Source organism: Gallus gallus, chromosome 1, assembly GCF_016699485.2.
Source record: "Gallus gallus isolate bGalGal1 chromosome 1, bGalGal1.mat.broiler.GRCg7b, whole genome shotgun sequence".
In the NCBI taxonomy this organism is placed as follows: Eukaryota; Metazoa; Chordata; class Aves; order Galliformes; family Phasianidae; genus Gallus; species Gallus gallus.
The window spans coordinates 81,155,537-81,169,744 of NC_052532.1; the positions used below are offsets into that span (position 1 = coordinate 81,155,537).

Consider the following 14,208-nt stretch of genomic DNA (forward strand, 5'->3'; position numbering starts at 1 on the left):
GTTCCTTGGAGATTTGGAGATTCTAAATATAATTTTTTAACAGCATGTCTCTGGGGCCCTATCTCTCTCTGTTATTTCTCCCTCCCTCTCCCTCCTTCTCTTTTTAATTGTGGATGTCACATTGCAGGTGCTGTAGGATTATAACATAGTTCCCTTGCTGAACTACATTTCAAGAGATCTTGTGTCATTTTTTGCTGATTTATAATAATATCTTATAATAGTCTGTGAGGCTAGGCATTTTGAGAGAAAATTTCTTCTTTAATTTTTCCCTCAAGAATACTTATAATTGTTTTTAAAACTTCTTGATGTCCTAAACAGCTGGTCTTTTGAAGAAGACCTCTTGGATGGCTGTACACTTTTCTCTCCACATTATCACAAACTTCTCTCCAGATCCATTCCTGGCTTCACTCTCATTAAGTAAAAATTTTTCCACAAGGCCTAGATAGCTTTCTGTGTCTTTCAGACCCATGATCCCAATGGAATGAAGGATCTTGAGTGTAGTCTAGGTGAGAAGAAGGAACTAGCTGATGCAGTAGAAATATAGTTGATAACAGGCATGCTGCACTGGAGACTGTAATGAAGAAAGAGGCAGATAATGGAGTAGCAAAATAATCAACCAATATGCAGGAAAGAGAAAGGATGGGCATAGCTAGGGACGCATTCACAGAGGAAACTGAGAGAAAACAGAAAAAATTGCAGCTGATAAATTAGGAAATGAGGACAGCACTCTGCCACCAGTCCCAAAGGCTTGCTCTATTTTCGAAGGGATGCTTTAATTTCTCGGTCCACTCACCTCTCAGAGTGAGGCTACAGAGTAGAAAAACAACCACAGAATGGCATCTCTCACACAGCAGAGATGCTCTTAGACCTTCCCCTTCCTCCTTCCTTGCACTGCATTTACTAGAGCAACTGTCTCTTCCCCTTCATCTGATGCACAGTTTGCTGCGAGACCGCAAGGATCATGAGGGTCTGAGCCAAAGGACGTAATATCCTCTGAACGCTCTTCTGCAACTGCTGTGTCTTCCTGTTTAGACAGCTTCTGCTATCTCTGGGTCACAGCATACAAAGTTGCTCACTCTGACAACTTACACATCTTTGGAAGCATGGTCTTTGAATGGCATGTTGTGTGCTACCACAGACAGACCTGGACTTTGATCTGTTTCAATGGTTATCTTGCCAGCCATTGGTCCCTGGTGTGTCCAGTACTGAATCCCACTATGAAGACTTGAACCTGAAGGACATCCCGTGGAAAAAGTCCAGTGACTGTCCTTTACTCCAGGACAGGTGTTACTTCCAGAATCCTGTCAGGGAAGGTAAAAACTATCTGTGCCATGCTAAGGAAAGTCTTCAGGGCAGTAAGTGAAGTGAAGCTCAAATGAACTTGCAATTTCTTGCATGCACAGAGAGTATAACAAAGGCTGTCGCAAGACTGATATTACCAGGAAGGTTTTCAGACAGCCTATCCATTGAGACATGTTCCCCAAAGAATAACCATCCTCCAGGGAGAGATTCCTCTATGCCTGAGAGAATGATTTCTGGCATTGATGTAACACAATTAGTAAGTAAGATCTTAGTCTAGGAAATCGAATGGTAGTTTGGGATAAGCTTGTATAATACTTGTTCCTATGCTCGTTTCTTTATTCAATATACAGAAAGAGCAATGTGGGGTAAAAAAGTATGCAGGAATAGATGAATGTGTAGGAAGAAGAAAAAATAAAGCAAGGAAAATGAGTACAAGTGCTAGCAGGAACAGTAGTGAAATCAGTGATATTTTTGGGAAATGTTTGTACACTACTTAGCTGGGAAATTGATCAAGATTAGATTGAAACAGCCAAGGCACATTCAAGGAACATGAAAATCAGAGGAAGATAACTCTTTTCTATGAACTGGTTATTATAGAATCATTGGAGATGTTAGAGTAGTAGTGAAGACTGGAACATATGTATTGAAGGGTGGATGTTTGTCAGAAAAGACAGGAACAAACATAAAATTAGCTGAGACATTAAGGGATATGATGGGCAAATAAGTAGCAGCAAAGCTAAAATGGAATTGGCTTGGGTCAAAATTGCTTTGGGGAGGAACTAGAAAAATGCTGTCTTTATTACCCTTGGGTGTCTTAAAATCATAAATCGCTTTAACCTGTGTGTGTGTGTGTGTGAGAAAGAGGAAAAATAACTAGGAATTATGTCAGTTTAGAAGACTGTATTTTCTGAAATTTAGATTGTAAAATTGATGCTATTAATAAAAGTAGGGACTGGTTATTCTTGAATGTGATAGCTAAAAGACTTCATCACTAAATAATCACCGAGACCCATCAGAAGTGCTGCTATTCTAGCCTTGATTTCAGTTAGCTGAGAGAATTTTACAGGAGAGCTTTATATGGAACCTAACAATAGATTGATCATGAGTTGGATAGCAACATGGTAAATAACAGGCAATTTGATTTTGTCAGGAACAAATTGTATAAAGCCAACCTGATTTCCTACTCTGACAGGTAACAAGTCTTGTAGATAACGACAGAGCACCTTGACTTGTTAGGGTTTGACACTGCCTCATGTGAGACTTCCATTAGCAGTCTGGAGAAATGCAGTGTGTATAAAATTACTATGATATGGATTCAAAACTGTTTGGAAAACCATTCTTGTAAAGCAGTTATCAGCGATTCACTGGCTGACTAGAAGGATCCATCAAGTTAGATTCTATGGTCACTGATAATGTAGGTTATGGAATAATGTGTACCCTCAATAAATGTTAGAATACTCTGTTGAATACATGTGTGCATGCTACAGGGGATGTGATTCAAATTCAAAATGATCCAGACAGATTGGAGAAAATATCCGCAAAAAATGGGATGCAGATCAATGATGATGTGTGCAAAGTGTTGTACTGAGGAACAATCAATAGTACCAGCACAAGATGGGAGTGACCAGGTATAGTTCTGCTGAGAAGGATTTGGATGGTTACAGCGGATCACAAAATGCCTGAGTCAATAATAGTAAGTCAGCTCTTGTGAAGAAAGCAAACATCTTACATGTGACACTGCTACTTATACATCTCCAGATGATATGTGACGTAATCTGTTTTAAATTCAGTCTGAGTGGGATCAGGTTGTGGATGCTGCATTTTAAGATATGGATTGCTTGGACTCAGTCCGGAAGAGAAAAACAGGAATGCTCAAAAATGTAGAAAGCATAACCAGTGAGGGAAGATTGAGTGAGCTGCTTAGTCTGTGAAGAGAGGAATGAAAGTGTTTATGAGGAATGAGGAAGCTACTATGAAGACAATAATCTTCTCTTTGTGCCTATGGTAGAAAGGACAAGTAATAATGGTCTAAAATTGCGGGAAAAGAGATTCAGATGAGACATTAGGGAATGTTTTTGGAGGGTAAGGGGAGTAATATAAGGAAAAGATTGCTTAGGGAGATTATGGAGTCTCTGCCTGTGGAGGTTTACAAAAGCAGGTTAAACACATGCCTGTCAGGAGTGATGGAGGCCTGGACAGCAGATCATCGCTTGGGGCAGAGATGGGCTATGTGAGCTCTCAAGGTCCATTCAAATCCTACAGCTATATGGTTCAGTTCAAATTGAGTGACTGGATAAATAAGAATGAATCATAACTGAGGGTTTCTTTCCATTTCCAAAGGGTAAGCTTTGTTCAAGCAGAGAAATCAGTAAGTCAGCAGGACCTGAAAACTCAGGCTTTAAAGGAGGGCAGTAGGAACATATTTAATTGAATAGTGCAAAAATATTTGGGATTTGCATCCTAGGAAAAGGGAGCCAACTTGGAGGAGATGAATAGCCAATTTATTTTAAAAGGTTAACTTTAAAAAACATCTCACCCGTAAGCAGAGAGCCTAGAAGGAGCAAAGCAGGGCAGAAACAGGAGATTCTCTACAGTATTAACAAAGTTGTGAAAGTTTAGATAAAGGGTAATGAAGCCATTTCTGGTGGCATTGCAGAGCAGATGGGAGGTAAATGGAGACAGGATGAGCTAGGAGGCTGCAAAGGAGTTATGGAAGGTTTCAGTGAACCGTAGACAGAGAAGGGAGTCTTCCACTCTTCCTCCATTACTTGGTACCCTTTCAACCAAAGTAATCTCAAAAATACAGGTTTGCCTCTATTTTCCCCTCTGCCTTCATCTTCGAGAGGCTACAAAAGTATCCTGTTTCTACTTTCATGTCAAAGCAGCTAGCCATCTGCATCCCTCAGAATGCTGCTTGTGGTAGCACCTGTGAAAGGGGAAATTGTGACTTCAGAAACGGGAAGCAAAGAAACTAGACTGGTAGGGGGTTGTGAGAAAAGTCTATCTTACTTCTCTGACTGCCATCTGGAGAAGCAGAGGGCAGGACCAGCAGCTCCTGTTGCTTGGAGGGCATACTCCTGTAGTAGTAGCTGCCACCCTGACCTGGTCTGTGTTGGTAATCACAGCAAGGCTAACTCTGCAGCTCTAGGTATAGGCCAAACATGCAATAGGTCTATGGCCCTTTTATTACCCCCCAGCAGCCTGCTGCTCTTGATAACTGCCTGCACATCAAGGCAGCCTTGGAAAAGAGATTAAGCAACAAAGAAAGGTATGTCTTGGGAGGTCAGGAAGAGCAGGGATGAAGTGAGAATTGCCACAAGTCAAACTGAGTTTTTCCCTGCAAAGGAAATGAAACAAAGGGGGAAAAAAAAAACCACAAAACCCACTAGTGGAGGCTGTACATAGGAGAAAAATAAATTTGCACAGCTCTAAACAAGAAGAATACTTTGCCTCTAAGAGCAGTAACACAGAGTGTGGGGCGAAGTCAGGTGGACTAATGGTAATAAACATACTGAAAGGGCAATAATTGCATGCAAGATGGAGATGTTTCAGAAAGCTTACAGTGTTCAAGCCAGGGAAGCTGGGAAATCATCTTCTCCAGCATGCTAAAAGAACTGGTCCATGAAATCATGGGCCTGGTACATGGTTTTTTTAATAAATCTATCCAATCACTGGGGGGTTCTTCTGCCTGGATAATAGCAAATGTAGTACCCATATTTAAGAAAGGGAGGGAGAGTGATCTAGGCAGCTGCAGGCTTGTTATTTTGGCTTCAAGGGCACAGATGGATTCAGAACAAATTATGTCAGAAAGAATAATTGAAGACATGGAATATAAAATGGGATATAGTGCAACATGCCATTATCAGAACGAGATTGTACCAGACTAACTTGATATCTGTCTTTGATAAAGTAAGTGATGTTCTAGACAAGGGAAATGCAGTAGATCTCCTCTATCTGCACTTCATTAAAACCTGGTATGGTACCTCTTGGGAAATTATTAGTCAAATGAGCAAAGATGAGGATTAGTACAAGAATTGTGAGGTGACTAAGGAACTGGTGAAAGAGAGGAAAGGAACAGCGCGGGGAGGAGGTGGCTAGGCAAGTTCTTAAGATTTGGTCGTGGTAGCCTTGCTTTCAAGGATGGCGATACTCCTAAACTTAGGAGTGAGTCAACTTTGAGAGGCAGCATCATCAATGTCTAGAAACACCTCAATATCACACAGGGTATTGTAAGGATTGGGTTAACAGTGATGTGAGGGAACACAGCAGTATGGAAAGCAAGGCCATACATTTGGGCAGTGTGAGTGAGAGTTTCACCTTCATACTGAAGGCTTATCAGTTTGAAACAAGACAACAGGAGACAGACTTGCTTGTACCAGTCAATCACTGTATAAGTATGAGCTCACAACTTGAAATGGCTGTGTGAGAGGTAAATGAGATTTTTAGGGTGTGCAAGCATATATTAGAACATACACTAGAAACATGGCAATACCACAGCTGTTGTATGAAGATAGTATAGACATCACCTGGAAGAGCTGGTATCATTCTTGTCAATCTTTTTCAAGAGAGGAAAAATTAAAACTGATGCAAATGCCAGTACAATAAGGATAATGGTTAGCCAGTCATGTCAGAAGAAATAAGCCTGCCGTGTTTGGTCTAGTCAAATGAAAACTGAGAGGAGACCATTATGTGTTTACAGAGAATAATTGGGTCAAACAGAGGGAGGGAGAAAAGCTACTTGAACTGAAGTTCACTGTTCTCATAAAACTGGTTAGCCAAACTTGTACTGTGAATTAGATTGATCTGTCCATCAGAGGAGTAGCCCAAGCATAGCCTTTCAAGGACTGCAGCAGATCTTACCGTGTACGGTGCTATGAGAACTCCATGTTGAAGGATGAGGCCGTACAGCATGTCTCTCTGTGAGATCAAGAGGCAGAGCTCAGTGCCTTGTGATGTTGCTTTCTGCTTTTGTATCCTGTATAAGCTGGCAATAAATTTCAGGGCAGTTGTAGTTAATGCCTGGATCACAAGGAGCTGTATCGCTGACTGCCAATGGTATCTAGAAGCATATACAAAGGTGCCATATCTTCTGGCTGTGGCCCCCTCCTCTAGCCTGTGCGTACAGTATGGATCTGTAGGGACAATGGGGTGGGCAGATGAGAGTAGATGCTGTGTGTGACCTCAGAGATCCTCCTTAATTTGTCAGGAGTAAGAAGCAGCAGAATTTATGCTTTCTCCCTTGCTCTTGTGATCTGTGGTCACTAACAGGTGCCCAGTACACCTCTTCTTCAGTCCACCCTCTAAAGGAACTCCTCCAAATGGAAGTGGAGGGGAGGATAAGGTTACGGCCCTTGTAGCTGATCCAGTAAATTCCCCCAAAAACTGCTATTTTCCTGGGATGCGCACTCAAGGTGTTGTACACCATGATGCACAGGGACTAGGGTGGTATAAGCATGCCACGCTTGTAAAGCAAGCCAGGAACAGGGATTTTATACCTCTCCTAAAATCAGGTTCCATGTGGATGTGAAACAGAGCTGCAGCATTAAGAGAGCTGCTCATGAAAACAGTTCCATTTTTCCTTTGCGGGGAGAGAGTCTCCCTGTAGCAGAGAAAGTATCCACCCTGTTGCCTTGTGCACTCACAGAGAAATCCCACCTTGGACAACCTGCCACTACCAATAGTGACTGATGGCTTTCCTGTATGTGTTGGTGGCTTTGCACTGAAACGAATGTAAACATCACAGGTGCTATCACTGAGAACAGTCACTCCTTCCATCCGTCATCCTCGAGGGATTTGCTCCTGTCATCCCTTTGCTTTAAGCTGGTGAAGGGAGTATCACAGGCGTTCTTAGTTAAAGGAGGAGGGGGTGAAGGCCCATCTGGGCCCTTAGTTTGATTTCATATTTATGAAACAGCTTAAATGTCAGCTTGAGTGAAAAACGACACCTTCCCAAGCTTCTCATATTAATGCCCCTGGCTGCCACTGGTTTCTTTAGGAAGGCAGCTTGTGGTTTTTCCTCTCGCTCTACCCCAAAGGCTGCAGGGGAAGATGAATTGGACTGATAGATGAGACTGCAACTGCTGATAAACCGTGTTGCTGAAGGGAGAGAGAGAGGGAGGTGGGAGGTGGCCAGCACTGAGGAGGGAGGGAAGGAGATGGTGGAAGAAAAGAGAGAGAGGGGGAATGGCGTGTATTGCAGAGAGGTGGGAGAGTGGCCTACACTGAAGGCGGACAGAAGACAGTAGATGGTGAGGAGAAAATAAGGAAGCCAACGACATATGCTAAAGAGAGAGGGTGATGCAGTAAGAAAAATAAAAAATAACATACAACATCAAAAAGAAAAAGGAAAAAAGCACTGCAGAAGCATTAATTATACATTACAATGTATGTATGCAAGAAGGAATATATAAAAAAAATACACTCGGCATCAGTGGAAGAACTTCCTCTTAGGTCTGTGCTGAGAGTGGTGCTGGGTTGCTGGATGCGGATCTGAGGGCTGTAAATAGGCTAGAAATACCTGAGCTTATGTGGATCTAACTTGGGAAGCTGCAAAGGAAATTCCTGACTGAAGACATCTGGACAAAGGACCAGTGAAATGTGGTGGCTGAACCTCTCTAGTAATTTAAATGAAGAATGAGGAAAGAACTGAGTTCCGTGGTGTGCTCAGTGCAGAGCAGAGGAGCTGAGGGGAGGCCTCATGGCGGCTGCAGCTCCTCACAGGGAGCGAAGGGGCAGCGCTGAGCTCTGCTCTGTGTGACAGCGACAGGGCCCGAGGGAACGGCATGGAGCTGTGTCAGGGGAGGGGCAGCTGGGGGTTAGGGACAGGGGCTGCTCCAGAGGGCAGTGGGCATGGCTCCAAGTGCCAGAGTGCAAGGAGTGTTTTTACACTGCTCTCAGAGGGTTTGGATTTTGGGTGGTGCTGTGTGGAGTCAGGAATTGGACTCAGTGATCCTTGTGGGTCCATTCCAAGTTGTGATAGTCTGTGTTTCTATGATTCCTTGAATGTGGAGAATTATCTGTTACACTCTCTGGGAGGAGTCTGATACAGGCTTCTGATCATGACAAATCCAGTACATACTGAGTTGAGTCTGGACAACGTTTTTGGAAATGACATGGTAATTGGAGCAGAGAAACAGTGAGAAAGTAGAGGAAACACCCTGTCTCTTCATAGATGTGAGGGGGCTAGAGGCTATGTTAGCCCAGAATTTTGAGCTTAGTTTTTTGAGGGATGCCCTTTGTCCTACATGAATTCAAAGAAAGGTGGGGGTTGCTGTGAGCATGGTGGAGTCAGGAAGGCCCCCACTGCATTTGTATTCCAGAGGAGAAACACACCTGCTGATTTCACTAGGCATCGCTGATGGCAGTCCCCGCATTTACCTGTGAGTCTGGTGCTCTCGGCACTGACATCTGCTCCCTTTTCTGTTGCTGAAGGCATTCAGTTAGTTTGTTGGTTGTTTTTTTCTTTAACTCAGATGTTTCTGAAGTCTTTCTCTGTCTAGGTTCACAATGCTCAGTACCTCTATCAGCTGTTACACTGTTTTGAGCATTCTTCTTGGCAACAGCGTATCACTCTCACTTTTCAGCATCTCAGTCAGTTCTTGTCACTTTTTCTCCCTGATTGAGATAGTAAAAAAGCCTGCTTCCATTTCATCTTTATCCCCTATGGTCAGCTTGTTTACAGACTCACTTCTTGCTTTTTGACTTGGCAGAGATTTTTTTTTTGTGCAGTCTGAAGCCCTCGTGTTCCTGGGCATCCGAGTCCCTCTGTGCTGGCTCTTTTGTGACATTCCTCAGCTCTGTTTCATTTCCCTGTTTAATCATCCTCCTCCTTGCCGTGGGTCGTGTTAGATTGGTTCCTGACATCACATTTATATACCATCTGCTGACTAATAACATGCAGGGGTTTGGTTTCCCCTAATAACAAACCAGTCTAGCTTTACACTACTTAGAGATACTGAGCTCTGCTTGCCAGGCAGGGGCATGCAAACCACAGCTGAACACCTCTCATGTTGCCTCAGCTCTTGCCAGCCAAGCTCTATGGCACCAGCTTTTTAACAGCATAAAGGGCTACTTGTCTACATATCTTAGAATCTTTGTTCCACTACTAAACTTCATCTGCTTGTTCTTTCCCTGTTTGGAAGGCCTCACTGAAGCTGCAGAGCCAGTCTGAAACCTTTAAGGAGTTCAGTGTGGTGGAGAGAGCTTGCCTCTGCAGAGAATTGCCCTTTCTATTGACAGCGTGATCCCGAGCAGACTTTCATTGAAAAAGTTTGCTTATGTGCCAAGGAATTAGATACACCTCAGAAAATATTCCTGATACTGAAGCTGTTTGGCCTGCAATGCCCTGACGCCATTTAACAATGCTCTCTCTGGAAAGGACTCCAGCCTGTGCCAAAGCACAGGCTGTGACTAGGAGCTCTCTGGGATGCCGTTGTCTGGCCTCAGCCAAAAACAGAGCAGAGGTTGCACCCGCAATTTGGCAATGTGGACAATGGGATTCCAGTTACTGGGAAATCTCCCTGTGTCTAAGTCAGAAGCCAGAAAGGATATATTTGCTTTGCAGCGCTTACAAGCGTGAGGCTGAATACCAGTTTGTGCTTCATTCTTGGCAATGAAACTTTATATTGTGATGCAAGCTTCTCCTCAGGATGAGGATTTCAAAATCCAACCCAGACAAAGATGGGTGAGTGGTTCCCAGGAAGTACATCTTGCCTCCTTGCTCATCACACAATACCAGTGACTTCAATAACTTTTTAGGGGGAGCAGTCAGTTGAGAAGATGCAAGTTAGGCAGAAGGGCTGGAAAACAAGCTTCACACCAAAGCAAAGAATCGCATCAGATTGGATATTAGGAAAAATGTCATCTCAGGAGTGGTGAGGCAGTGACACAGCTGCTCAGGGAGCTGGTGCAGTCACTGTCCCTGGAAGTGTCCAAGAAACATGTAGGTATGGCACTGAGAGATGTGGTCTAGAGTGGTCAAAGGCATGGGTTGATGGTTGGACTAGACCTTATTGGTCCTTCCAACCATAATGATTCTATGATCTGATTTGAAAACCTTTTTTTGTAGCTGCAGGCAACAGTGGGTTTGAACTCATGAGGTTCTGCTCAAGCTTTCCACTTCTCTCTCCCTGGTGCCCCTGCTGCAGACCTGCAGTCACTCATGTTCCCTCTCTGTACCTCCTGGCTCCCCATGGGGTCTGGGAATTAGCAGTGCTAAGTGCTGAAAGGAAGGGATGTGTCTGGGCCATAGCAGGGGAGTGAGAGAAGTGGCAATTCCAGGGCTGAGGCCTCCTGAGCCCCCTGCTCTGGCAGCAAGTCCTTGCTGGTACCCTCTGCTGTGAGCAGGCAGGGAAGCCAGCAGGCTCCTGCTGTCTCCAGGTGGAGCTTTTACTCCAGCAGCAGCCAGCATAGCTCCCGGCTGAGCGCTGCGAAGGGCACGGCGAAGTACAATGTAAAATTACCTCGGTGCTTGAGCACACATGAGCCCTAAATAAACCCGAGCCTAATGCTCAATCCCCATCTCTCAAATCCTAATTAAACATCCACTGGTAATTCTGCTGTTAACCCTCTCCGCTCAGGGCTGCGTCAGGATCTTTTGAATTGGGCCCTTGGGCTCTTTAGGCTTCTGCTGTGGGTCTCCTACATACAGGATTTAATTAAGTTGACCCAGTTTATGTCTAGGAAGGCAAGAAAAAAGAAAAGATTAACCCTATACTCCTTTGCATATCTGACCTTCTAATGATGTTTGACAGCACTGAAAATACTGTTCTGGGCTTTGGGGTAGTGGGGAAGGTCAATTTAAGATCCACAGGTAGGCCTTTTTTCCTTACCTTTTGCATGTTGCTCTGTGTTTATTTCATTTATTTAAGGAAAGAAAAGAAAAACAATGCTCCATGACTGCCTGCTTTTGTGTTGAGCTGGTGCTGGCGTGGGCACTCATAGGGAAGAGTAAGCCAACACTTGCTGGTTTACAGGTGGGGAAGCCTCAGGGATATGGGCTGCCTCCTGTTTCCTCTGGATAAGAAGAGAAATAGGGATGCTTTGTGAGAAGCAGGTCAGGTATTTTTGTTGCAGTGGCCTTCTGTCAGAATTAGGCTTCTATGTGTTTCCTTGGAATTAGGATGTTATCACTGATGTTTTATTTTGTTTACTGGGGGAAGGAAAATGGATAAAAGATGCAAAAGAAACAGAGCCCAGGGGGAGGAAAGAGGTCAGGCAATATTTAAATAGTACGTGTTATTGTTTTCTTTTATGTAAATGACTCAGTCATTGAGTAATAAAATCTTCTTAAGAAAAGGATCAAAATGAAATATCGTTTTTAAGAAATTTTAACTGGTGCCCTAGTGATCCTAAAACATGTTGTCTGTATTTTTTTGTGTTATTTAAAAACAGATTAAGCAGGTTATGTTTTCATTCGGCTCCAGTCATCCTCTTGTTGATGGACCTTCTTTTGTGATGTTCATTCCTCTTCCTCTTTCTGTAGCACCTGGCTTTGGAACTGTTTGTTTTAAAATGCCATTCTCCTACTGCAGAGAACAGGCTATGTTTAAAAACGTATTTGTTAGGGCAATTGCACCAACTAGAGATGGCATATAAACTAACCAGGATTTCATTTTAAAGCCTAGGCTGGATAAGTCCCTGCAAACACAGGAAGGGAAGAATGCAGGAGTGTTAGGAAAGAAGCAAATAAACAGCTGGCTATTTTGTGACCTACAGAAGGGACCCAGGAGCACCAAGTCTCTGACGGGGAGATTTGGTAGTCCTTGTGATTACTGTCAGCTTCAGTTACAGGTCTAGCTAGGATCCAGCTTTCCAAGCACTTCTGCATGTTCAACTGGTTGAGTGTCTCTTATCTCTCAGCCTCTGCACTGCTTCCTTGCACACAGGGATGGGACTGCAGGGTGCATAATTTCATTTGACTTGCTCTAATATTAATATCTCCATGTGCAGCCGTCATTGCACTGAGAATAAACTGTTATTTTTTATTTTAAATGGTTAATATTCATCAAATGTTTATGAAAATACTTAACCCATAATGATGACAAACACGGTGCCTAATAAAGATAGAAGTGAAGATCCTCTTTGTGAATATGTAACCAGAAGAGTAAAGAAAATTACATTAAAAAGACTTCATTATGCCATTAAATGTGAGAAATGACTTTTTCTTCTCCATTTTAATTTTAGCATATTTCTTTTTTTCTTTTTTGCTTTTTAAATATCCTAACACTTTCATGAGACGGGTACATAAAGAGACACTGGCTGCTGTAACCAGAAGAACTCTGACTGGTGGCATCCATCATTCTCATCCACATTTTCACTTCATTTATCATTAAGAAAAATCAACACAATTTCTACCAATGATTGTAATTTTTTTCTTTATTTTCCCTAGGGAGCGAGAGATCCTTATTACTGCTTTGAATGCAACACGTTGTCTCAAAACCATCTGTAGAGCTGCTGGCCCAGAGTCATTCCTCTAACTAAGGGGTTTACTAATTTGTAAGTATGCATGCACCTATTTTTGCCTGATGGCCTGGGGCTTGAAACTCACACCTCTGAAACTAATAGGGTGAATCTTTGCTGTTCGAATTGAAATGTTAAAAGTAGGGTCTTCTGATAGATTCATTTAGGGCTGTGTGTTGGTAGGTCCAAAAAAAAAAAATGGGTCAGACAATAGGTGGCATGTCTTCCACAACTGCCCAAAACGTCACATTCCCAGGCCAGTCAGAAATGTTACAGCAGCTTGCTGATACTCTGCATTGAATTGCATTATGATGGTAAATCTCTACAGCTTGATGGTTTAATGCTGTTACCCAGATTTGGGCTGTCGCAAACTCTTCTGAGGAGGAGGGAAAAGAAGCATCAGTGAACATAAACCTGGTCTCAAAAAGGACTCATGAGAAAGAACAAAGCTAGATGCACCCAAAAGCCTGGACTCCTCCGCAGTCTGCGTTCAGTAGCTTTGCTGATCAGCCATGGAGAAGGGGCTGTGCTGCTCTGCTTAAATGGGCAGCACAGCATGTGTGCTCTCAGAGGGAGTTCAGGAAGCAGCAGGTTCCTTTTAAGGAACACAGAAAAGAGGAAAGAAAGAATTTATTTAAGTTGTGTGTTAATTGCAGTTTTAATTTAAACAACCAACGTTAGCTTTTGGCAAGAAACTCTAGCAGTTCTGTATTTAACATGCACCTTTATTGCAACAGTGCTTCAAAACAAAACATGTTCTCGTCTATTTAGGCTCTTATGTTGTACTCATCTCCATGGTAGCCAAATAACATACACCTCTTCTGTATCACCCAAGGCGTGTCCCATGTGTAGGTCTGCTCTTACCAAGCGTTTTTTTTGAGGAGTATTAAAATTCATCTGAGACCTGTTCCCCTTAGTCAGACAGTTGTCTCTTTGGTAAACTAGGTATTGATTGGATGGGCTCCCAGGTTGTGAAAGTTTTGAAGAGCGCTGCAGCTCAGTTGTATGTTTTCAGAAGCTTGGCCTCAGTTGTGTGGAAACGTGTCCTTAGACTTGTCATTTTAGCTCTCCTTTCAAAGCTGAGAAGAGCTTCCATGGGTGGTGAGTCAGGTACAGGCATTCTATGGGTAAACAGATTGTGAAGAAGGCTCAAAGAGTTGTGAGGGGGAGGAGAGTCCACGAGCCAGATCTGTAACAAAGAGGCTTCCTAATCAAAATGTGATCAGAGAGGCTGCTGCCTTCTCTCAGCCTACTCCTTTCCATCTAAAACTGCTGACAAATGGCTATGCTGTTTTTGCAATTACAGCTCTCTGAAAGTGATAAATTATTCTGATAATTCTTAAATACAGCAATTTTACGTGTATAATTAATACACAGGCGTGAGTACGTGATAACTGGTAGGCCATGTTCAGGTTCCATTTACACCACAACAGATCTGGAGTAGCT

General features: G+C 43.1%; 1 long non-coding RNA gene across 1 annotated transcript in view; it reads left to right on the forward strand.

Annotated features, from left to right (window-relative positions):
- The window catches only part of LOC107054644, a 223,110-nt gene that overhangs the window by 151,116 nt on the left and 57,786 nt on the right, over positions 1 to 14,208 (forward strand). Inside the window, exon 3 of the long non-coding RNA XR_005839141.2 lies at positions 12,692 to 12,798. This is a non-coding gene — a long non-coding RNA (uncharacterized LOC107054644). The remainder of the gene's footprint in view (positions 1 to 12,691; positions 12,799 to 14,208) is intronic.